Source organism: Heptranchias perlo, unplaced genomic scaffold (assembly GCF_035084215.1).
Source record: "Heptranchias perlo isolate sHepPer1 unplaced genomic scaffold, sHepPer1.hap1 HAP1_SCAFFOLD_52, whole genome shotgun sequence".
In the NCBI taxonomy this organism is placed as follows: Eukaryota; Metazoa; Chordata; class Chondrichthyes; order Hexanchiformes; family Hexanchidae; genus Heptranchias; species Heptranchias perlo.
Genome location: NW_027139537.1, coordinates 6,086,314 through 6,109,074, shown reverse-complemented (window position 1 = coordinate 6,109,074; position 22,761 = coordinate 6,086,314). Strand labels below are relative to the sequence as shown.

Below are 22,761 nucleotides of genomic sequence, written 5' to 3'. Positions count from 1 at the left end.
AGCAGGACCAGAAGTGCTCGCACTTGCACTTCCAGAAGCTGCTCAATGAGACTTCTGTGATCAGCAGCCTGAAGGAGGGAGAGGGCTCGGTGACTTCTTCACAGACCGATATACTGAGGATCAGCAAGTCCTTTTATGCCGGACTTGGTGATCTTCAAGGCCACCCCATCTTGTATTGTACAGAATGTAATATAAGACATGTACTGAGTCCATCCCACCTTGTATTGTACATAATGTAATATTAGACATGTACTGAGTCCATCCCACCTTGTATTTAATACAATGTAATATAAGATATGTACAGAGTCCACCCCACCTTGTATTGTACAGAATGTAATATAAGATATGTACTGAGTCCACCCCACCTTGTATTGTACAGAATGTAATATAAGATATGTACTGAGTCCACCGCCCCTTTTATTGTACAGAATGTAATATAAGATATGTACTGAGTCCACCGCACCTTTTATTGTACAGAATGTAACATAAGATATGTACTGTGCTTTCTATTAAAATACTGGGATCATAGTGTGTGAATCTATTGTGTATTGTTTTGAACAGAAATTGCGACTTTTACACTGAACTGTTTGAATCCTTAAATTTTATGAAATAAAATATACTATGAAATTTTTTAAAGTTGCTTCTCACAGCTGCCCCCTGCTGGTGAGCAGAGACAAATGCTCGAGCGAAACAGCCGTGTTTGGGCAGACACAGAAAGCTTTCAGGTTTGAGAAAAGATGTGTCAACATGTTGAGCTGTCGGCTGCCTGGAAAGTTAAAAGTGCGGCCTTGAGTTAAATGCTGCTTAATGCAAAAGCAGACATGTTCCTTCAAGCCGGAATTGAAACAGTGATCTAAGGATGACTTTTCATTGTGTTATGGTGAATGAATTATCCTCCACTCCACCAATAGAACTATCGAAGGAAAGCAGCAAAGGTCCCTCTCCTTGGTGATTGTTCACCGTGCGCCTTGAAACACACCCGGACTCGTGGAGTCACGTGTGCATGACCGAGACTGACTCGGTACCTGCTCATACCGCAGCGCTGTGGGAGTGTGAGCTGTTATTTACTCTGCACACCCTGGGCCAGTGGATCAATGGGTAACGTGTCTGACTCAAGGCCAGAAGATTGTAGGTTTGATTTCTAATTGCTTTGAAGGTTTTTGCACATTTTTAATATCCAAAATATACCTCATTTCATGACATTTAAGAATCCACAGAGTTCAAATTAAATGTCACAATTTCAAAACAATGCAATTCATAAAAATACAGATCATACACAATATGATCCTAATATTACAATTCAAACAAAGTTCATATCTCATAATACACGATGACCAATACCACGTGGGATGGCCTGACACGGTTCCCTTTCCCCACAGAGCCAAACTGTTATCAAACTGTTGGGGATGCACCAGGACAGAAACCAACTCTCTCCACACCTTCCGCGTGAAGGGACAGTCCATCAGGAGGCGGATGACTGTCTCGCCATGCTGCAGCCTCGAGGGCAGCTCGCGGTGGCGCTGAGATTCCGTGTGTGTTGGAAGGATTGCACTGGAATGGCCTTTCTCACCAACATCCAGGTCACATCCTGGCGCCGGTTGGTCAGTTCCGGCGTTGAGACGTTCTGCCAAATGACATCGACTGTATGTTCGCGGAACTGCCCAATTCGGTCCAGCCTCTCCTTTCCCTGAAGGACCCCCAGAACGTTCCTTGTTGTCTGAGGGCTTTGTCGTCAAAGGGGTTCCTCCTCAGGAACTTCTCCATCTGGGACAGGTGGGGGCAGGGGATGGTCCAGCTCGACGGTACTTCCTATATCTGCTCGCCCAGCGTAGGAACTGAGCACGCAGTGATTTTTCCGTCGGCTCGGCCTCCTCTTAGCATTATTCCTGATTACTCTGGTTTCCCGTTCTGCTGTTCTGGGGAATAAGGTGGGTCAATTGAAGCAAGTTTCAGTGGGGCAACATTTAGGGAACAGTGATCATATTATCATGAGGTTTAGAGTAGACATCGGCAAGGACAAGGAGCAATCTGGAGTGAAAATACTTCATTGCAGGAGTGCCAATTTCAGTGGGTTGAGATCGGATCTGGACCAGGTAAATTGGAAACAAAGATTGGCAAAACTGTAATCAAACAAGCGGCAGCCTTTAAAGAGGGGATGGTTTGGTTACAGTCCAGGGTCATTCCCTCGGAGATCTTGGGCAAACAAAGCCAGATATCCATGGATGACGAAAGATATAGAGAGTAAGATGAAGCAGAGAAAGGGGGCATATGACAGATGTCAGGTTGATAATACAAGTGAGAACCAGGCTGAATATAGAAAGCTGAGAGGAGAAGTGAAAAAGAAAATAAGAGGGGCAAAGAGAGAATATGAAATAGACTAACACAAAACAGAATCCCAAAGTCTTCCACAGGCATATAATAGTAAACGGGTAGTAAGAAGAGGGATTTGGCTGATTCGGGGCCAAAAAGGAGATCTACACATGGCGGCACACGGCGTGGCTGAGGCACGAAATGATTACTTTGCATCTGTCTTTACCAGGAAAACATTGTTGGCAAATTCACTGTAAAAGGGAAGGTAGTTGAGTTTCTGGATGGGCTAAAAATTGATAAAGAGGTGGTGCTAAAAAGGCTGGCTATGCTTAAAGCAGATAAGTCACCCGTTCCAGATGGGATGCATCCTAGGTTGGTGAGGGAAGTCAGGATGGAAATTGCTGAATTAATGGTCATAATCTTCCAATCATCCTTAGATACGGAGGTGGTGCCAGACGACTGGTGAATTGCAAATGTTACACCCTTGTTCAATAAGGGTGTCAGGATAAACCCGTCAACAACAGGCAAGTCAGTTTAACCTCGGTGATGGGGAAGCTTTCAGAATAAAATAATCAGGGACAAAATTAATAGCCACTTGGACAAGTGTGGATTAATAAAGGGACTAATTGGATAGCCCTTTCAAAGAGCTGGCATAGGCAGAGTGGGCTGAATGGCCTCCTCTTGTGCCGTACCTACTATGAACATATGAAACTATGAACAACAATTTCAACGCCATAACCCTGAAACAAAATGGCAGCCAGTAAGGCAGCAATCTTACTGAGGGGCAAGGCGGCCATCTTACTGAGGGGCAAGGCAGCCCATTTACCGGCGGGCAAGGGGGCAATGTCAAACAAATTGGCCGCCATGAAGCTTAAACGAAATGGCCGTCCTGATCCTGAAACAAAATGGCCACTATTAAGGCATCCATCTTACTGAGGGGCAAGGTGAAGCTTGTTTTGGTGAGAGAGACGGAGAGGCTTCATTTGGTGTTCCTGTTAAATCATTGTTGCACCATAGTTAAAGATACAAACTGAGTGAGACTGGCACCAGCTGGTGTTTAACATAAAGACAGCGGTGCAGTGAGAGAATTAAACATCAAAACGTGAACTTCTGCAAAAAATGGATTAACATTTGTTTATTTGGACGTAATGTTTACGGAGAAGGAGAGACCAGACATTCGGAGGAAACGTCAAATGAGCCATTTTGTGTAGTGTTTGCAATTCCAGCTTCTATTAAATAAATGAGAGTAAAATTGGTCTCAATCTGAATGTAGTTCTGATCTGGGATTTGGTTCATTTCTCCATTATTCATATTTTTATTTAATCTGAAACAATAACAGTATTTGTAACAGTAACAGAGCAGGAGAGTGCTGCGGGACCCTGTCCAGTTTAGTAACACAGCAGAAGGGGTAAGAGTACATTGTGATTTATTACAGAATCCAGCAGCTCACTGGGAAAGTTACACATGGTACAGATGGAGGAGCAAAAAGGGGCAAAGTGATTTTACACTTTAATTTGGGGCACTGCCTTTTTTATCTCCACAAGATTTAATTTCATATTTAACGTAATGCGCTTTTTTCACGAAAGAAACTTCAGGCACAAACCACGGCTTCATAAAGTAAACAATCAGTTCTTAGCAATACACCAGAAAAATTGAGATTCGAATTTAAACGACATCTTGGGTTTATGCCCGATTTAGAATTGCTTTAACACCAATAAAACAACACATTCTGAATTCCTAAAATACATGACCGTTTGGAAATCCAATGTGTATCTTAGACGAAGCCCATGACAACAGTTATATCGTTATGGTTGGCTCAAGCTTGGGGGAAGTTTCCAAGTATTTTGAGGGATACCGTTGTAGTGTAGTGTGACTTTCTCTTATATCCAGGTCATCTGCTTCACAGGCAATCAGTAAATCTACATCGAGGCATCAAGCTGGGAGGTAGCGAGCAGTCATGAAAATTCCAGGTGAGGTGGTGCTGCCAGGAAGTGAAAGGTGAGGTTGCAGCAGTCGTGGTGGATCTGTGTCTCTCCCCACTCAACATTTGCCCAGCTGTTACAGACACTTTTAACACAGAATCACACCTCTGGGACAATGGCTTGACAACATTTCGTTCCTCCAAATACAACCCACGATTGATTGACACTTCAGTTGTTTTGTCTCAGTGTCCACAACGTAACCAAGTTAATTCGGCAGATGTTCAAACCACCTCCAGATCTCCTGGAATCGTTCTTCGGTAGTCTATCCTCTGCTGTGTGATGTTTTACAATGTGTCATCAACAATCCTTTTAACGATCCTTGCTCCTTTTAAGAGTCCGTTCCCTTCAGACATGCTGAAGCCGAATTAGTCTCAGGCTCTCGTTTATCAGAATACTACAAAGAGCAGCTGGGAAACTCCTGCAGTAAGTAATGATCAGGGTCAGGTACACAAGACTGACTGTCTTTATTGTGCAGCCTCCAGGCATCATCTTTAGAAATGTCAAAATTAAATCCACAAGAGTGTTACCCCAGAACAAACATGAACTGTCTGACCTGCTTCATCTGCTGCTGTTCTGCTGGTCAGCACTCTCACACACTCCAGGCTGATTACACCGTTTGTTTGGCTACATAATGCTTTCTGTGTTCTATTCGCAATACTGTCTCCACCCTCCTGTCACTATATATGTTTGTCCGTCTTTCATTGTGTCTGCTCTCTGTTTATGTCGTTTGTCTCTATTTATTTTCTGTGTGTTTTTCTATCTTGTTATTTCCACTTCTACTTCCATCACTTTGTATTGCATTCTCAGTCTCTCTCTCTCTCTCGTTCCATCCAGGTCTGCTTGCTCTCTCTCATTATATATATGATTTATTTCACTGATTCTTTATCTCGTTATTTTTCTCTCCTTTCTTACAAACTGTCTATATATCTCTCCTTCTTCGAGTAGCTCTGTCTTTCTCCCTCTTTGCTTCTCTCTCTCTCTCTCTCTTTCATTCTCACACACACACCCTCGCTTTGATGTGAATCTGTCTGAAATTTTCTGCGCTTTTTTAATCATTATATTTCTTTTGTCCCTGCTTTCTCTCTCCATCTGTCTTTATCACTCTCACTCTTTCCTCTTCTCTCAGTTTCTCTCCCCGCTGCGTCTCTCTGTCTCTCTCTCTCGCTCTCGCTCTCGCTCTCTCTCCCTCTTGCTCTCTACCTTTCCATTTATGGGGACTGCACCTATTCTGATCAGGCCCACAGCAGCTACTTTTATTACCAGCTTTTCAAACTTTCCCCGGTGGTCATCTCGTTGAAGCCCAGATGAGCTCTTTGGAGCCGCCATTTCGAGCAACAATTCATGTGTCGCCTGTGAAGCAAATCCTGCCTCAATGGGTCAGATTATCAATAAAATGTAATTTCAGAATCAGATTTCAGATCATTTCAGGGCTTTGTGCTGTACTTTCCATTCCCCGGGAAGTGTAGGGGATGGAGTATGAAATGGGATTTAGTTCTAGTGCTTGAAACCCTTCAGCTCTTTCTATGATTTCACTAATTTAATAATTAAATTGAGTGGGTATTTCACCGCGTTCTTCAGCTCCTCTCTGAATTTAGTCTGGGTCAGTACATAAATACAAGTGTTTGTGCAGGAACTGAGAAGCTGCAGCATCTTTGCTGTGTGTTCTGTGAGAAAAACAGGGTCAGTGTAGGAATAAATATACCGAATGTCTGCAATTCGCACATAAATGTAAAAGACAACCCATGTCAGCCACAACAGTATAAAACTGCCCGATATACTGAAGAGTAAAATGATGGATTTCTTTCGGTTCTCCATCTCTGGATCACTCTGATTCTCTCCATTGCTGCGGCCCCTGAGTCCCCTGCGGACTCGACTGGACATTAAAATGCGCCTGACCGTCAGAACATTGAGCAGAAAAATCAAACAGAACGGGATAAAAGGGGTTAAAATGAGGTGAAACATCTCAAATGCGGCCCATGCGGGGGAAGAACGGAAGCTCGGTTTACTCACACAAAGCCAGGGAACATTATCAATTATGAATTGAGTTTCAAAAGTAAAATACCAGGGGACATTCACCAAACAGCCCAGCACACTCACTGTTCCCAGAGCCACAGCCGCCGTTTTCTCGGTGCAATATTTAGTTTTCAGCTTCTCACAACAAATGGCCACAAATCGATCAAAGGTGAAAGCGACTGTGAACCAGACAGAAACATTCGCGGTTACAAAACCCAAGAATATAATAAAACTACACACGGGAGTAATGTCCAGGAATGACCATGAGAGATGCATCACAGTAATCTGTCTCAATATCGGATCCGCTATAACTACTAGGAGATCGGCCACTGCCATTCCCACCAGGTAGACAATGATACATTTGGAGAGACCGCACTTTCCTCGGGACAGGATCACAATCGCCACCAAGTTAACTGTAAGGGAGAGAAAAGGAAACAGAGAAATTATTGATGAGACCTGGAGTCAAAGCAGCAGCAGAAGCGGTTTGAGAGAATCTGGGTGAAATTTCCAGCTTTGTTGCTGCATCGAAGGGTGGAAAGTGATTGATTGACCTGGGCAGCGCTTTTGGGCAGAGAGATGTTTTTAAAATAAAGTGAGCACCGGATCCAGTGGAAGGACCGAGTGAGGGCGCAGTGCCGGTGGGGAAGGGAGATGGGCTTTTAGACACCTGGTATCCAGCCGATTAAAGCCAGATTTGGGCTCCAGACGGAGAGGGATAGAGAGCGAAGGGTCGGCAAGGTGATGGGACAGGGGAGGTGCAGCTGGTTTGTTGCTCTGGGTTAAAAGAGCCGACAGGGGCTGGCACTAAACGGGAAAGGCAGCTGGAGTCCGTGCCAGTGAGTGAGATTGGGAGGGAGACAAGGAAAAGAGCATGTGGGAGCTGGTCGGGAGTCAGGAGCAGATGGTTTGGGAAAGCAACGGATGAGGAGACAGAGGATACAGTGCAGTTGGAGGAGAGGTTGGAATTCACATGGAGAGACTGCAGCAGAGTGTTAGAGGAAATCTAATCTATAGGTCCCACGAACACAATGCATCAAATATATTCAACAGTTCATTTCTGTAGTTATTGTTGTCAGTAACCTGTGTTGAGTGTAAAATGTGTTCAATAAATTTATTTTGTGCATTCAATTAAAATTAAATTTAAAATTATTAATTAAATCAACCTCGTTGTTTATTCAACTCAGCCGAGCTTTAAAAATACAGCATCCGAATAATTCACCACGATCAAGAAATTACTGACTATATTCTTGAATTTTGATTATGTTTAGTGTTAATGTGGAAAACAAGGAACAATCACAAAAACAGACTGTGGACCTGACAGGGATAGAAACATGAGCAGCGAGTCCCACAATAAAAACTCACCCAATCTGACCATATCGTAATAATACCTACAAATCACATTTTCTCTGTTTAATTGTACTGGAAGTTTCAGCAGTTCATTCTGATGAATTATTCACACCACAGCCTCGCACTTTCTCTCTCAGTCACTCTCTCTATCACGCACTCCACTCTCTTTCTCAAGTCTATTTTCATATCCGATTAAATCCTATCATCCTGTGCCTGCATTCTGATCACCATCCCCGTGTTCCACCGATCCGATTCTCAGTGTCAGTTTGTTAAATAATGAACCCTCTGTGGAATAGTTTAATATTTCTACAGATCATTCAAGTCTCCACATGTTCACGTACACTTTTCACTTCATCTAAAAATCATAGAATAAACAGAATCGAATGCCACTTCCAGACAGATCTCTCAATAATCGGGATTCCTTTTCTTGCAATTATAAAGTAAAGGGATAGATGGCGGGACTGTTCAATTAACAAGACGCCAACATCACACTTATCATCTGCAGATAAATAGAAGGACTCCTGATACCACCACATACAGAGCAAACTACGAACATACGAATTAAGAGCAGGAGTAGGCTATTCGGCGCCTCGAGCCTGCTTTGCCATTTGTTAAGTTCATGGCTGATCTGATTGTGACCTCAGCCCAACCTTCCCGTCTACCCACTATAAACTTTGACTCCCTTGTTAATCAGGAATCTATCTAACTCAGCCTTGAAAGTATTCTATGACCCTGCCTCGAGGGCTCTCTGGGGAAGGGAGTTCCACAGACTCACGACCCTCGGAGAGAAAAAAATTCTCCTCATCTCTGTCTTAAATGGGAGACCCCTTATTTTTAAACTGTCGCCCCGAGTTCTAGTGTCGCCGACAAGGGGAAACATCCCCTCAGCATCGACCCCTTCTAGTCCCCTCAGGATCTTATGTGTTTCAATATGATCACCTCTCATTCTTCTAAACTCCACTTTATACAGGCCCAACTTGTCCAACCTTTCCTCATAAGATAAACCCCTCATCCCAGGAATCAGTCGAGTGAACCTTCTCTGAACCGCCTCCAAAGCAGTTATGTCCTTTCATAAATAAGGAGAACAAAACTGCACACAATATTCTAGTTGTGGTTTCACCAATGCCCTGTAAAACTGTAGCAAAACACCTCTACATTTATATTTCATTCCCCTTGCAATAAATGACAACATTCCATTTGCCTTCGTAATCAATTGCTCTACCTGCATACTAACTTTTTTGATTAATGTACGAGGACACCCAGATCCCTCTGCACCTCAGAGTTCTGCAATCTCTCTCCATTTAAATAATATACCGCTCTTCTATTCCTCCTGCCAAAGTGGACAAGTTCACATTTTTCCACATTATACTCCATCTGCCAATTTTCCCCAACTCACTTAACCTATCCATATTCCTTTGCAGACTCCTTATTTCCTCTTCACAACTTCAACTTACTTCCCTACCTACATTTGTGTCATCAGCAAATTTATCAACCATACATTCGGTCCCTTCATCCAAGTAATTAATATAACATAACATCAAAATATTTCATTTTACAGTGAAGCCCAGTGACAGTCAGTGAATTCATCCACAGTGAAGCAGCGAAGGAGATGTGAAAGAATCAGCAGAAAACTCAGTTCAGTAACCAGATATCTGAAGCGGCGTCAGATACACACATAATGAAATAATATTTCATAACTGTGATCACCAATAAATGCATTGCAATCCCAGTTAAACTGAAGTATATTATTGGGGAGGAAGACATTGCGCTGCCTCCTTGTAAGCACTGAGACCTTGAGCTGTCTCATTATCAATCATTGAAAACACATTGATGAAAACATAATCCAGGACAGGTTGGATCCACAACAAGAAACTGTTATCAGCTCCTGATGGTCTGATACCAACTCTTAGCCCAATACATTAAGTACAGAGAATAATCCAGTAACAATGCCAGTGTTGGATATACAAAGTTCATTACAGATATAATGCAGCTCCTGCAAGACTGAAAGAGCAGAGACTTAACACATTCCATCATTCAACCAATAGAACAGAACAGGTGACTGTGTAAAAGATGCAGGGGGAAGAACAATTTGCCAAATACAGCTGCTGAGTTAACATCGATTTACATCATTAACAGCTGAGATAATGGCTTACCCGGAACTCCAATAGCTGCAAGAAGAGGATAATAAATGCGTTGTATCTGATAGATTACTGGATGTCTCATTTCTGTGAGAAGCACTGACTTCTGTGGGCCTGGAAACCACAGCTCCAGCAGGCACTCTGAGCTGATCCATTCCAACAAGCCCTGATTTATACAGGGGATAAGCCTCCACTGACACGGTTATACTCCTGATCATTGCTATTAGTAACAGTCAGTTTAACAAACACATTATATCAGCAGCTTTGACTCCGATGTAAATAATGTGGTGAATAAAACACAAACATCTCAAAGTCCAGGTTATTATCATAATCAGACCTCTCTCAGCAATAAAGTTTAAATCTGTTCTCATACAGGACTGATCCAATAATAATGCACGGCTCCATTTACAGTTTTTATACAATTGTATTGACCACGTTCACTCCTGGTGATTCATTTATAAATGTTACCGATTCTCCGCAGTGTAGCCTGAATCCAGGGACACAAGCAGACCCGTTTCACTCTGTTCCTGCAGTTTCTCAGTTAAAATATGAATTGTGAGTCTCTGACACGGGGACAGTTAAAGGGCAGGTTGAGGATTGCAGCCTAGAAATGACTGTGGGTGATGTTAGGGGACGGACACTGAACGTGTCCCATTGACATTCCTCTCTCCGCTATTTTACTGCAGATGTTAACCCGTTTATTCTACATTGGTTAACGGCTCCAGTAAAATTAGTCCCGTGTAACACCGAGCTGAGCTCATGACCCGATTTAACCTCCATCACAAGGCCCCGTGATTCCCTCACCCGCCTCCATTCCTTCCTCACCCAATTTCCATTGAAATCCTCATTAATGGCTCTGTCCCCTCCAGACTCCATTCCTCCAATGCTCTCCTGGACGGACACCCAACATCCACCTTCCATAAACGTGAGCTCGTCCAAAACTGTGTTGTCCGTGTCCAACCAGCATCAGGTCCTGCTCGGCCTCAGTAACCCTCATTGGCTGCTAGTTCCATTTCACTTAAATTTAAAATTCTCATCCTTGGGTTTAACTCCCTCCATGGCCCACCTCTCCCCATCTCCATACCTACAGGCTACTCACTGTCGCCTCCTCATTTTTCAGACAGAGGCCTCTTTTGGTGGGTCTCCCCTCACTTGGTTCCTCTCACCTATCTGATCATAGCCAGGAGAAGCTTCTCTTCCCACCCTATCACCGTTATCTCTGATGTTTCTAAAGGTTCAATCCTTGGCTCCCTCCTCTTCCTCATCTACATGCTGCCCTTTGGTGACATGGTCCACACACACGGACCAGCTTTCAGATGGACGCTGACAAAACCACCGCCTCTCTTGACCCTTCCAATGTCTTTGTGTTGTCAGGCCCACACTTTCTGTTTTAGATGAGCCACCAGTTCCTCCAGGTAAAAATTGTGAAGTCATGATCTTTGGCCCCACAATCTCCACATCCTCGCCACGGATACCATCCCCACCGCTGGCTTTTTGATTGGTGAATGGCTCACCAATCACTGAAGCCGTTACTGACCTGCATTGGATTCCATTCTCTTAAGCTTGTATTTTTTAATCCTTTCCTGCACTTAAATCCATCAGAGCCTCACCCACCCCTTTTTCTGTAACCTCCTCCAGTCGGACAGCCCCTCCCTAACACTCCACTCCTCCACCTCTGGCCGCTTGTACGTCTGCAGTGCATTTGTCCGACTTCTGACAGTCGTGCCTTCAGCCATATCCACGCTCCTGAGTGTCCTCCCGAAGCCCCTCCATCTCCCTCTCCCGCTTTCAGGTGTCAGACGTGGCTCAGTGGTTGCAGTCTCGACTCTGAGTTAGAAGGTTGTGAATTCAAATCCAACTCCAGAAACTTGAACACATCATCCAGGCTGACAATGCACTGCAGTTCTGCGGGAGTACGATACTATCGTAGGGTCAGTTCTGAGGAAGAAATGTACTGTCGGAGGGTCAGTACTGAGGGCGTACTGTACTGTCGGAGGGTCAGAACTGAGAGAGCACTGTACTGTCGGAAGGTCAGTACTGAGGGAGTACTGTACTGTCGGAAGGTCAGTACTGAGAGAGTACTGTACTGTCGGAGGGTCAGTACTGAGGGAGTACTGTACTGTCGGAGGGTCAGTACTGAGGGCGTACTGTACTGTCGGAGGGTCAGAACTGAGAGAGCACTGTACTGTCGGAAGGTCAGTACTGAGGGAGTACTGTACTGTCGGAGGGTCAGTACTGAGAGAGTACTGTACTGTCGGAAGGTCAGTACTGAGGGAGTGAAATACTGTCGGAGGGTCTCTCCTGAAGGAGCGCAATATTGTCAGGGGGTCAGTACCGAGGGAGTGTTACACTGTCGGAGGGTCAGTACTGAGGAAGTGCAGTATTTTCGGAGGGTCAGTATTGAGGGATTGCAATACTCTCGGAGTGTCAGTACTGAGGGAGTGCAATACTGTCGGAGGGTCAGTACTGACAAAGTGCTGCACTTCCGAAGGCTCAGTACTGAGGGAGTTTTGCACTGTTCAAGGATCAGTACTGAGTGAGTGCTGCACTGTCGGAGGTTCAGTACTGAGGGACTGGCAGTCTGTTGGACAGTCAGTGCTGTGGGAGCTCAGTACTGTTGGAGCGGCAGTACTGTGGGTTTGGTGCAGTGTCGGAGGTGCAAACGATAGGCTATGTTAATCCGAGGGCCCATCTGCCCTCTCAGGTAGATATAAAACATACCACTGCAATATTCGAAAAAGAGCAGGGGTGATATTTCCGGTGTCCTGGCCAATATTTATCCCTCAACCAACGTTACTAAAGCCGATATTCTGGCCATTTATCTCATTGCAGTGTGTGGGATCTTGCTGTGTACAAATTGACTGTCGCGTTTCCTACATTACCACAGTGACTACACTTCACAATGCACATCATTGACTGTTTTGGGATGCCCTGAGGCCTTGAAAGGCGCTATATAAAGGCAAGTTATTTCCTTCTTTCAGACCTTCTATGAAACCTATCTCTTGCTTCAAGCTTTTGTCATCCTTCCTGCTATTTCCTTCTTTGGCCGGGGTCCATTTTTGTCCTTCAGACATCGAAATTCTGCTCTTGAAAACCAATCTTATCCCCTCCGACTCTCCATTTACTTCTGCTCCTTTTACACCCTCCTTAAACCCACTCTTTGACCAAGGTTTTCGCAGTCCACCTGATATCTTATTATTCCTTTTAATTCTCCGTGAATCCCCTTGGGAATGTTTATTACATTAAAGGCGATCTGGGAATGCAAGTTTTATTAACTTTCATTGCAATATGTTCATCATTTGTCTACCGTATGAGAAAAAAAGTAGTTTCTTGATTCATATTCTCGTACCAGAAACAGATTTATATCAGAGACAGATTTTTCACATAAATTAACATTGGAAACTAGTCGTGGACACCGTTTTGTTAGACCAACATAACTTGGTTTATGTTCAGGCATCGCATTGAAATCGGTTTGTACAACTGTGAGGGAACCTTTAGGGAGTCTTCCACCGAATAGGAGACCAGCAACACTGACTAGGATGAAGATTTATGAGTTATTTGTCTTTTTACTCTTTGATTATAACCCGTTTTGCTGCTCTCTGGGACTGGTGACTAGGATGAAGATTTATTAGTTATTTGTCTTTTTACTCTTTGATTATAACCCGTTTTACTGCTCCCTGGGACTGATGACTGTGATGAAGATTTATTAGTTATTCTATGCAGTTTCGGTGTCCCATTACAGAAACAACATAAAAGCCATAGGGAGAGCACAATGCAGATTCACTCGAATGAGGCCAGGGAAGGGAAACTTATTTGGAAAGACTTGAAAAAACAGGATTATTTCCATGGGAAAAGAAGAGAGGAGACTTAAATCTAAAACAAAAACAGGCCATTCGGCCCAACTGTTCCATTCCGGTGTATATGCTCCACACGAGCCTCCTCCTAATTTCATCTAACTCTTTCAGAATATCCTTCTGTTCCTCTCTCCCTCGTGTACTTATCCAGCTTCCCCTTAAATATATCTCTACTATTCGCCTCAACTACTCCAGGTTGGAGCAAGTTCCAAAATTCCATCCACTCTCATGGTTAAAAAGTTTATCCTGAATTCCTTATTGAGATTATTAGTGACTATTTTATATTGATGACCCCAAGTTTTGGACTCCCCACAAGTGGAAACATCTTCCCGACCTTTAACATATCAAACCCCTTCCAAATTGTAAAGACCTCTATTTGGGCACTCCTCAGCCTTCTCTTCTCTAGAATAGAAATCCCCAGCCTGTTCAGTCTTTCCTGATATTTATAACCTCTCAGTTCTGGTATCATTCCAGTGAATCATTTTTTGCACCTTCTCCAGTGACCGTGTTTCGTTTTTATAATATGGAGACCAGAACTGTTCACAGACCTGAAATGTTAACACTGTTTCTCTCTCCACAGATGCTGCCTGACCTGTTATGTGTGTCCAGCATTATCTGATTTAATTACAGTTTACATAGACTGGTCTAACAAAGCTCCTGTACAAGTTCAACATAATATCTCTACTTTTCAATTCTATTCCTCGAGAAATGTTTGCATTTTTATGGCCTTCGCCCCTCAGCAGGATCGCCAGCTTGCCCCACAGTATGATGGCCGCCTTGCCCCACAGTATGATGGCCGCCTTGCCCCACAGGATGATGGCCGTCTTGCCCACAGTATGATGGCCGCCTTGCCCCACAGTATGATGGCCGCATTGCCCCACAGTATGATGGCCGCCTTGCCCCACAGTATGATGGCCGCCTTGCCCCACAGTACGATGGCCGCCTTGCCCCACAGTCTGATGGCCACCTTGCCCCTCAGTAAGATGGCCGCCTTGCCCCACAGTATGATGGCCTCCTTGCCCCAAAGTAAGATGGCCACCTTGCCCCTCAGTAAGATGGCCGCCTTGCCCCTCAGTAAGATGGCCGCCTTGCCCCTCAGTGAGCCTTGCTGGCAGACAGTTTGTTTTCAGTTCAGGGCGGAAGTGAACGGTTCCCTGTTACCCACTGTGTACTGTACATGTCCAGGAGCTGTCACTGTTCCATACAAGGGCCGTAAAGTACAGAGAAGGAGAGACAAACTGAGAGAGGCATGTTGTTTAAATCTAAAGGCACTGATTTTTTTACAGGTGTATGTCTCAATTTTGTGTTTATTCAGGGCCACCATTTTGTGTCAACACACTGGGACATTTATTACAGAGTTCCTCTCCTCACTGGGAAAGAAACACACTCTACAGAGGACAGGAAATATAAAGTGAAACACAGATACAGGTCTGAATGGAGATCAGAAATTGCACAGATAAAATACAGGTGCAGATCTCGTTGTTATGTTTAATAACTGTTTTTTTGATTCGTTCATAGGATGTGGGTGTCGTTTGCAAGGCTAGCCTTCATTGCCCATCCCTAATTGCCCTTCAGAAGTTGGTGCTGACCTGGCTTCTTGAACCGCTGCAGTCCGTGTGGTGACGGTTCTCCCACAGTGCTGTGAGGAAGGGAGATCCAGGATTTTGTCCCAGCGACGATGAAGTAAGATCGATATATTTCCAAGTCAGGATGGTGTGTGACTTGGAGGGGAACGTGCAGGTGGTATTGTTCCCATGTGCTTGCTGCTCTTGTCCTTCTAGTTGGAAGAGGTCGTGGGTTTGGGAGGTGCTGTCGAAGAAGCCTTGGCGAGTTGCTGCAGTGCATCCTGTGAATGGTACACACTGCAGCCACTGTGCGCCAGTGGTGAAGGGAGTGAATGTTAAGGGTGGTGGATGGGGTGCCAATCAAGCGGGCTGCTTTATATTGGATGGTGTCGAGCTTCTTGAGTGTTTTGGAGCTGCACTCATCCAAGCAAGTGGAGAGTATTCCATCACACTCCTGACTTGTGCCTTGTAGATGGTGGAAAGGCTTTGGGGAGTCAGGAGGTGAGTCACTCGCCGCAGAATACCCAGCCTCTGACCTGCTCTCGTAGCCACAGTATTTATATGGCTGGTCCAGTTAAGTTTCTGGTCAATGGTGACCCCCAGGATGTTGATGGTGGGGGATTCGGCGATGGTAATGCCGTTGAATGTCAAGGGGAGGTGGTTAGACTCTCTCTTGTTGGAGATGGTCATTGCCTGGCACTTATCTGGCGCGAATGTTACTTGCCACTTATGAGCCCAAGCCTGGATGTTGTCCAGGTCTTGCTGCATGCCGGCTCGAACTGCTTCATTATTTGAGGGGTTGCGACGGGAACTGAACACTGTGCAATCTTCAGCGAACATCCCCATTTCTGACCTTATGATGGAGGGAAGGTCATTGATGAAGCAGCTGAAAATGGTTGGGCCTAGGACTTTGCCCTGAGGAACTCCTGCAGCAATGTCCTGGGGCTGAGATGGTTGGCCTCCAACAACCACTAACATCTTCCTTTGCGCTAGGTATGACTCCATCCACTGGAGAGTTTTCCCCCTGACTCCCATTGACTTCAATTTTACAAGGGCTCCTTGGTGCCACACTCGATCAAATGCTGCCTTGATGTCAAGGGCAGTCACTCTCACCTCACCTCTGGAATTCAGCTCTTTTGTCCATGTTTGAACCAAGGCTGTAATGAGGTCTGGAGCCGAGTGGTCCTGGCGGAACCCAAACTGAGCATCGGTGAGCAGGTTATTGGTGAGTAAGTGTCACTTGATAGCACTGTCGACGACACCTTCCATCACTTTGCTGATGATTGAGAGTAGACTGATGGGGCGGTGATTGGCCGGATTGGATTTGTCCTGCTTTTTGTGTATGAGATTTTTGGACTGGTATGTTATGAGTATCTCAGTCTGCACTAATAGAATTGATACTCTATCTTTAAATTTCATTCTACGAATACATTCTGAACAGGTATCTAATTTGTTTCTCAGGTTTACTATCTTACAATATTTCTCAATCTGATACTCTACCTGAGTTTTGGACTTGTATGCAATTTGTATCATATGATACACTTTTCGAATGGATATTGCATGTATTAAAGTCATGTGTGTGAGAGTTCTGGGCTGGTATTCAATTTGAATCTCGGGGTACATTATTGGGATTCATTCTGTACCTTTGAATCGGGTACCATGTGTGATTTCTATCTGGTATTTAATTGGTAGCTAATGTTGCTCTATTGTGAGATTGACACAGTGCCTTTCACTCTGAGAGTGTGATTTTGGACTGGGATTTTTGTATCTACCTGTCAGTGGGACTGTGTTAGGGGGAAATGGAACAGTGTCTGCCTCACCTACTCTGCTTGACTGTTGGATTGAAAATGTGTCGCGGAAATTCTGATCAGTGTGGGACTGACTACTTCTACTGTCTGAGACTGTGGAACTGATGAGCTGTCTGTGTCTCTGTGCTCTGTGAGTGATAATATACTTACTGTGTGTGAGAAGGAGCTGGCTGCAATGTTCCTTCTGCCTCGGGTGGAGGAAGCATCACATTTATTCTGGATCGTTCAAGGGTTTGCCTGGAGAAAGAAAATTATCTCTTGTTACTCAGGAACATGTGAGGTCGAAAATACAGAAGTGATCAGTTTAATATCTCTGTTAATGATCATTTTGAATATCCACAAATGAAATCCAGTGATACAAACAGTGTCAGTGTCTGACTCCACTGGAGCACTGCAGCACTCAGCTTCTCCTTACCAGGTGTGTTGGGCTGTTTTACAACACTTTAGTGACATCCAGACACGGTAAACCCCTCCACTGATCCATGAATGGGACTGCCCGATGGGAAACAGGTCAGGTTTCTAATCTCCTCTCCCATGGGACTAACCGTTCAATTGAAACCAAACAGCCGCTGTTTAAAATGTGTCCTTGACACTTCTCACCTGGTGCCTGCAATAGATGCTCTTTGTCCAACTCCCCACATCCTTACTGTCCGGCTCTGTTTCCACTCTTCACTGTCCAATAACAATAAACAGGGTGAGGCTGGAACTAAACCAGGAACATTCACTACTGGTTTGTGAGAGAAAGCAGCAATAATTTTAATAGCAGGTTCTTACCATTCTCTCTCCCTTCCCCTGGACACACCCTGTACACACACAGCCCGAGAATGACCTCTCCTTCCCCCCTCTCACTCCATGTTCCGGGACCAGTTCCTGATCCACCCCGCCTCTTCCAAACAGCGCCCGGACTCCCCCTGAACTTCCCCCTGACTCAATGCCGATCTCTGAGCCCATCTGCGGACACGGTCCCGAAGCGATGATCTGCTGTAACGAGGCTGCTCTTTGCTCCCTTCCCCCGGGGGCCGTGATCTCTCCATTCCCGGCTGTTTTAAACCATCTTCTTCTGCTCACTGAGGGAATGGCGCCCACAATTCCCAATCCAAAAATCGATGGAAACTTTCCCCAATTGGAATTTTTCCGAGTCTGAGCAAAGGAACTGGGGCTGGGGGAAAGGTCAGAGGGAATGGGGTCCACAGGCAGTGCAGGAACAGGCACCAGAATGGGAAACAGATGGGATTCCACCAGTGCCGAACGCTGGAATCCAGACTGACTTTACAATCTCCAACTATTAAACGCGATGTTTCCATCCCTGCTGTTTCTCTCGGGGTCATTTGATGGTAAGGAGCCTTTCTGAGATAAAGTGAGCGGCTGTGAAATCAGTCAATGGATTCTCTTCATTCATGGCCCCTATAATGTGTGACTGAGAGAGGATTTCTCAAACCAATCCTGGAGAAACATGGAATATCAGGCAGCAACAGTCGCAGATTAATTTAACCGGAGTGAAACTGTAGGTCACTGAGAGTAATATCGAACAGCCCTGAGCTGTAAAACTGCAGATAGTACAACAGGCATTAGAGGGTTAAATGTGACCCATTGTTTCTGTCCCTCTCTGTACTGTCCCTGAGTGTGGGATTAATATTGTTTCTGACCCTTGTACAATATCAGTGAGAGATGAGATTGCATCTTCTGTCTCTCCAACGCGATCTTTCTGGATAAAACGGCACTTTACCGGTCAGTCTGGAACTAATACTGTTAACGTCTGTCTGTCATTGTGTCTCATCACTCTCTCTGTCTCTCTCACCGTGTCTGCCTCCCTCTCTCTCTCTGGTGCTGTATATGAAGGTGGATACTGCTATTGAGCGTGATTTGGACACAGATAGGAAGTGTAAGACTGATACTGTCTCTCTCTCTCTCTCTCTCTATTGCTGGACATGACAGTGGGATACTGTCTGATATAAAATAGAGAGAATGAGATGTCCGGGCCGGGCCTCACTGTAACTGGGGATGTGTTCGGCTCCAGTCCCAGTTCATGGTCATAATCTTTTCACAGATTCAGGGCGAGAGTCTCTGTGAGACGGTAACACTGGCGGAGAAACTCCGCGTCATAACTCAAACCCCAACACATGAGATTCTCCAAATAAGCTGGAATTAGGTGTTTGTAAAACGCTGAACCGGTCTGGGAGGGGATGTCTGGGGAGATAGAACAGGGAATCAGACTGAAATGGAGGAGCCAAGTAGACTTGTTATTGAATGGACTGTATTTAGGCAGGAATATTAACGATTTATCACTGTAACGGGGCTTATTTGAAAGCTTCGGGTTTTGGGAATCCTTGAATATGAAGCCCGGGTCTGTCAGGGTTTGTGCGGAGCACTGAGGTTCGGTTCTATTATCGATAAACGGTTTGAAACTGTCGGATGGAGAGAACTGGAGGTGGAGCTGGAAGATCAGAGGCCGATCTCCGCTCTGTCACTCTGACTGTCTCCTCCCCTCCCGATTTCTCTGTTTAATCCCCCATATGGAACCAAAGCGGGTCGGTGGACTCGAAACACGGTTTACTCTTTAACAGGACGAAAGGCGAGTAATGTTCCTGATCTCCTGGGCACCAGGCAATTCACTGTTATTTGTTTCTGTACAGAGTTACATTTCAGTGATTCCCCAGTGAGTTTGATGCGTTATGTAAATAATCCAACAAAATAGAACAGAAATGGAGCGAAGAGCTGAATTCCACAGATGTAGAAAGGTTAGTCGAGCAGTTCTGGTGATTCTTTACGAGCCCAGCATGGCAAGTAGTTTAAATAAATACAAGAAATCTGGTGATGTGTGGGCTAGGGTCTATAAGTCACCGTTTAAAGTACTGGACTGTGGTCACTGCCCCCACTCCAGTCCCATTAATAGCTCATCTCGTCCACAACGAGACAAAAGCAGCTTAAAGCCACACTGGTAGCATGATATCAGCGTCTCCCTTCAGACAGTAACCAGCCCTTTCACAGATACAGAGGGTGGCTCTGAAAAGAGCCATTACATCGAGTTACATTGAAACTACAGCACAGAAACAGGCCATTCGGCCCAACTAGTCTATGCCAGCGTTTATGCTGCTCATGAGCCTCCTCCTTCCTTACTTCATCGAACCCTATCGGCATATCCTTCTATACCTTTCTCCCTCATGTGCTGATCTATCTTCCCCTGAAATGCCCCTGTGTTATTTGCCTCAGCTACTCCTCGTAGTTACAAGTTCCACATTCGAACCACTCTCTGGGTAAAGCAATTTCTCATGAATTCCCCATTTGATTTATTAGCGACTATTTTATATTTATTACCTGAAGTTTTGGACTCCCCACAAGTGGAAACATTTTCTCTATATCTATCCTAACAAATCCTATCATTATCTTAAAAACCTCGATCAGATCAACCCTCAGCCTTCTCTTTTCTGGTGAAACGAGACCCAGTCTGTGCAGTCTTTCCTGATAAGAATATCCTCTCATTTCTGGTATCATCCTTGTGAATCTTGTTTGCACCTTCTCCAATGCCCCTATGTCTATAATATGGAGACGAGACCTGTTCGCAGTATTCCAAGTCTGGTCTAAACAAGGTTCCATACAAGTTTAACATAACTTCTTTGCTTTTCAACTTTATCCCTCTAGAAATGAATCCTAGTGTTTGATTCATCTTTTTATGACCTGATTAACCTGGGTCGCTACTTTTAGTAATTTGTGTATCTGTACCACTAGATCCCTTCGCTCCTCTATCCCGTTTAGACTCTTATTATCCAAGCAGTGTGTGACCTCCTGATTCTTCATTCTGCAAGTTTATTAATGTCCTCTTGCATTTTGATGCATTTTTCCTTTGTATTAACTAAATCCCCCAATTTGTTGTCGTCCACAAATTTTGGAATTGTACTTCCGATTCCCGAATCCAAATCGTTAATGTAAATTGTGAAGAACAGTGGTCCCAGCAACTGGAACTCCACTTCCCACCTTTTGCCAGTCTGAGTAGTGACGCTTAACCTCGATTCTCAGCTTTCAGTTTTGTAGCCAACTTACTATCCATTCTGCCAGCTGATCCTGACTCCACGAGCTCTGAACTTAGCCATGAGTCTACAATGTGGTACATTATAGAAGACCTTCGGAAAATCCAAATATATCACCTCTACTGCATTAAACTTGTCTACACTTTCTGTTCCTTCTTCAAAGATTTCAATCAGGTTGGTCCTGTCCTTTGGGTTATCAGATTAAGCCTTGGCCGGTTTACTTGCTCTTGGAGCTCACAATGCTGGTTTTCTTTGGCAGCAGCAAGGCCTGGATATCAGACAACACCCTGAGCGATGGTCACCCGTCCCAGCAGCTTGTTGAGCTCCTCGTCGTTGCGGATGGCCAGCTGCAGGTGTCTGGGGATGATACGCGTCTTCTTGTTTGTCCCGGGCCGCGTGGCCGGCCAGCTCGAGGATTTCAGCCGTCAGATACTCGATGCACAGCGGTCAGATAGACCGGGGCTCCGGCACTCACACGTTCAGCATACTTCCCCTTTCGCAGGAGCCTGTGAACACGGACAACAGGGAACTGCAGTCCGCCCCGGGATGAGCGAGACTTGGCGTTCGACAGAGCTTTACCGCCGGTTTTTCCTCTTCCAGACATTTCCACAATCTCTCAAACACTTTTACAAAGAATGAAGAAATCCTCCCGCGCTCGCCCTTCTTGTACCTTCTGGAGGAGTACAGTGGGGGCACTTGTGATGGGTCTCTCTCAGAGTGTTTACACTGCCCGCTCGCCCTCACTGATACTCTATCTTTGAACTGCTGTAATATTGACCTTTAGTAATATTGCTGCTCCTCCTCCTTTCCCTATTTCCCTGTCCTTTCTGAAGATCTTATGGACTTGAATATTAAGCTGCCATTCCTGTCCAGTTGGTATTCAGGTCTCTGTAATGATTTGATGGATTTATTTAACTTTACTCAATGGCTGATGTGAGCTGTGGTAAAATGTATTTCCAGCTGGTCAAGTATTGCAGGTATCGACTGTCTCTTCAGTCCGATATCAGGTGAAGAATTACTGGCTGGTGTGGAATTTCCATTGATTGGGGGTTGGTGAAATCTACTGGGCGGAAACAGGAACTGCAACAGAGCGAGAAAGGATCCGTCAGAAACCAGTGAAAATGAAGAACAAAATCCAACAGCCTGCAGTGTCTGGTCAGGGTCTGATGTTTGGGAACTATTTTATTGTTGATTATTTTCAGCGATGGTGGTATAGTGGTGAGCATAGCTGCCTTCCAAGCAGTTGACCCGGGTTCGATTCCCGGCCATCGCAGTTAAGTGTTTTTATTAGTTTATTTCCATCAGAAACTCTGAAGTTTGTAATCGAATTTGATGCAGTTCAGTTGGATATTGTTTCCAAAACATAATCGGGTGTAATTATAGTAAAATGTTTTCAACCTTTATTTCTTTTCCCTATAGAAGGAAAAGAGGAAAAACATACTGGAAATACTGAGTTGCCAAGTGTCTAATGAGAGTGAGGAAGGGAAATGATATGTTTGCCTTTATTGTCAGGGTGTTGGAATATCAGGGTAAGGAGGTCTTGCTGCAATTGTAGTATGAGGAAATATTGTGTAAAATTGGCCAATATGCGGTGGAGTTTACAAGAATGAGAGGTGATCGCATTGGAATGTATATAATTCTTAGATGGCTTGACAGGGTAGATGCTGAGAGTCTGATTCCCCTGGCTGTAGAGTCAAGAACTAGAGCTCATCGTCTCAA

General features: G+C 44.7%; 1 non-coding gene across 1 annotated transcript; it reads left to right on the top strand.

The window, feature by feature from the left end:
* The first annotated feature begins 22,243 nt into the window (after positions 1 to 22,243).
* Positions 22,244 to 22,315, top strand: trnag-ucc (transfer RNA glycine (anticodon UCC)). Its single transcript has one exon. It is a non-coding gene; the product is annotated as a tRNA-Gly (tRNA).
* The last annotated feature ends 446 nt before the right edge of the window (positions 22,316 to 22,761 follow it).